General features: G+C 40.5%; 1 pseudogene across 1 annotated transcript; it reads left to right on the top strand.

Annotated features, from left to right (window-relative positions):
• The first annotated feature begins 1710 nt into the window (after positions 1 to 1710).
• LOC311618559 (receptor-binding cancer antigen expressed on SiSo cells-like) lies at positions 1711 to 2739 on the top strand (annotated as a pseudogene). Its single transcript has one exon. The product of its transcript is annotated as a receptor-binding cancer antigen expressed on SiSo cells-like (transcript).
• Positions 2740 to 3329: the final 590 nt, after the last annotated feature.

Consider the following 3329-nt stretch of genomic DNA (forward strand, 5'->3'; position numbering starts at 1 on the left):
GGGGAGGACCAACTGTGGACAGCTGGGGAAGATGGCCCTGATCGCAGGCCAGGACTAGGGACCTTACCCATGCACTGATTTCGTGTGCCGGGCCTCTAGTCAAATTATAATGTTGTACATATGAAATATATATAATGTTGTATACCAATTTTACCCAAAAATGATTATAAGTTTCTGTTTAAAAATAAAATAAATAAATTTACAATGCCTGTTCAGGGCTGAATTACCATTCTATTTCTAAGCCTTTGCCCTACTCTCACGTGCTAGGCAAGGCTGACCTCCTGCCAGAGCCAGTGTAGAGATGGACTCCGCCCACCTTGGCTAGTGGGAAACCTGTCCCTGTCCCTGTCATCCCCAGATCCATGGCTGTCAGTTTCTTCCTGAAGATGAATGGAGAAAGGTGAACGTTAGTCTCATCTTTAAACACAACCAGGCCTTTAAAACAGAGTTCCCTTCTATGTTCCCAAGTTTGTCTATTTGACTTTACTATTTCCAGTAGCAAATGAACCATCTGAAATATGTTCTTGTGTTCAAAAACGAGAACTCTTGTCCGAACCTGTGGAAAATCTGAGGTCAGAGACCAGTACTCAGGTCGAATACCATAATTATTTGTAACGAAGAAAAGGAAGGACAAAGCCTTCACCAAGAAGCGTGGCCAGACCTCAGGGAAGCGGGCTGTCTTTAACGAAGCTCGCAATGAGTAGGGGCCCCTCCCACCCGCTGCTGTCTCCTCTCTCGTGGCCAGAGGATGAAGGCTTGCTTCAGGTGGAAGAATTGCACTGGCCTTGATTCAAGCCTCCTCAGTCTCTTTAGGTGACAAGTCTTAAAACAGAAATCAAGGCCCAGAAAGAGTGAGAGACTTGCCTATATTTTTTCCTTACCTTCAGAGGCTGTACTGCTTCTAGGATTTATCTTGAACTTCCATTTTCAATCTCTTTCTCCCCGAATGAACCTCTTAGTAATGGTCCCACTATATACACACCTGAACTCTATTTACAAAATGCATGTTATCCAGCAAAACATATTAAAACCTTAAACAAACCTAAGGATCTTCATGTGCGACAACAAACCAGTCTATTTCTAAATGCCAAAGCCAAGGAGAAGTCACTCCAAGTCTGTTCAGCCAAGAGCCTGGCGCTGCGCTGGTCGCTGAGGAGAGAGCAGACAGGATGCTATGGAACTGCTGTTTTCCTAAGCCCGTAGTCGGCAAACTGCGGCTCTCGAGCCACATGCAGCTCTTTGGCCCCTTGAGTGTGGCTCTTCCACAAGAAGTGGCATTAGAAGAAGTTTAAGTTTAAAAATTTTGGCTCTCAAAAGAAATTTCAATCGTTGTACTGTTGATATTTGGCTCTGTTTACTAATGAGTTTGCCGACCACTGTCCTAAGCAAACAAGGGTCAGCTATCGGCAATTAAATATGGTTCAACCTCATACAGAAATAAGTGACACAAACCCTAAGTTTGAGGAGTTTATGGTTCAGGAGGAAAGATGAATATGTTAGGACCCCAAGATTGAAACAAGGATTTTAAAAAAGTACAAGCAATGTGCTGAGGACTGACATGGAGATGCCCTAAGGAGGTAGATTTTTTGCCATTTGTAAAAAAATAATCAAATATTACAAAAGTATTGAAAAAGGAAAAAGTCCCTTATAGTCTTACCCTTCAAAGGTAATTTATGTTATCAATACTTTAGTATAGGGCAGCTCAGAGCCTCCGCCGGCCAGGCGCGAGGGGGAGGGGCAGGTTTTGAGTCCCATCATGGCTATCACACAGTTTCGGTTATTTAAAGTTTGTATCTGCTTAGCAACATTATTCTCATTCCTGAAGAGATTAATATGCAGAACTGGCAGAGGATGGAAATTAAGTGGAGACCAAATAACTTTGCCAACTACAGTTGATTATTCATCAGTTCCAAAACAGACAGATGTTAAAGAGTGGACTTCCTGGGATGAAGATGCTCCCACAAGTATAAAAATTGAAGGAGGGAATGGGAATGTGGCAACACAACAAAATGCTCTGGAACAACTTGAACCTGACTATTTTTAAGGACATGACACCAACTATGAGGGAAACTCAGAAAATCATTATTAAGAAGAGAGAACCACTAAATTTTGGCATCCCAGATGGTAGCACAGGCTTCTCTAGTAGATTAGCAGCTACGCAAGACATGCCATTTATTCATCAATCACCTGAATTAGGTGACTTGGATACCTGGCAGGAAAATACCAATGCATGGGAAGAAGGGGAAGATGCAGCCTGGCAAGCAGAAGAAGTTCTGAGGCAGCAGAAGATAGCAGACAGAGAAAAGAGGGCAGCGGAACAGTAAAGAAAGAAAATGGAAAAGGAGGCACAGCGGCTAATGAAAAAAGAGCAAAACAAAATTGGTGTGAAACTTTTATAACAAATGTTCTTCAAATGTCATAGTGCCAGTGGAAGAAATACAAAATCCACAACCCAACCAACATTTGTATGGATCTAAGAGTATTTCCGGAATACAAACACACTCTTTAAATCAATGCATTCATCAGGCCATTCAGGATACTAGGATTCTGTCAAAGTTCCTTGAACTTGTAAATGATTGAAACTCAAAGGAACAGAAAAGACTTGTGAGACAATATTTTCTTCAACATGTTCCATTATAAGACAGTTGGTTGCTGTAAGCATATTATTACAAATGGAATATGCCAGTACCTCTTCAAGTTGGTGTTTCTAGCTGAATAAATGGGTGTAAATGATTTTGTGGTGGAAAGAACTCTGTCATCTGTAATGTTCATTGTGCATAACAATGAAATAAATAATTTTAAATATTTAAAAAATACTTTAGTATATTTCTGAGAAAATTTATTCATACAACCCCTATTGATTTTTAACCTTCTTTTTCTCCACTTAACCATATATTGTGACTATCTTTCCGTGCTATACCAATTTCATTTTCTCCAACCTGCTCCATTGTGAGAGCATCATAATTTCTTTCACTTTCTCCTATGAATGAGCATGTAGGTTGTTTCCACTTGACATTTCAAAGTTGTCGTGAACATCCTTGACCTTGTATTTTTGAATCCTCATTAAATTTTGTTCTAGTTTAGAAACCTAGAAGTGAAATTGCTGAGTCCAAAGATACAGTTTGCATCTAACAAACCATGTCAGGTTAGAGGGGAAATTTTAAATTGACCTTGAGGATCAGGAGGAAGAGGGGAATGGGTTTACAAATTTAGTGCATTAGGAAGAATGGAGCTGTAGGAGTAAAGTGGCAAGCTGATTCATGTGGCCTACACTTAGAACAAAGGCAGATGAAGCCAAAAATGTAGTCTGGAAGCTGATTGCGTTTGGA

Source organism: Pipistrellus hanaki (assembly GCF_964339955.1).
Source record: "Pipistrellus hanaki genome assembly, chromosome: 3".
Taxonomy (NCBI): domain Eukaryota; kingdom Metazoa; phylum Chordata; class Mammalia; order Chiroptera; family Vespertilionidae; genus Pipistrellus; species Pipistrellus hanaki.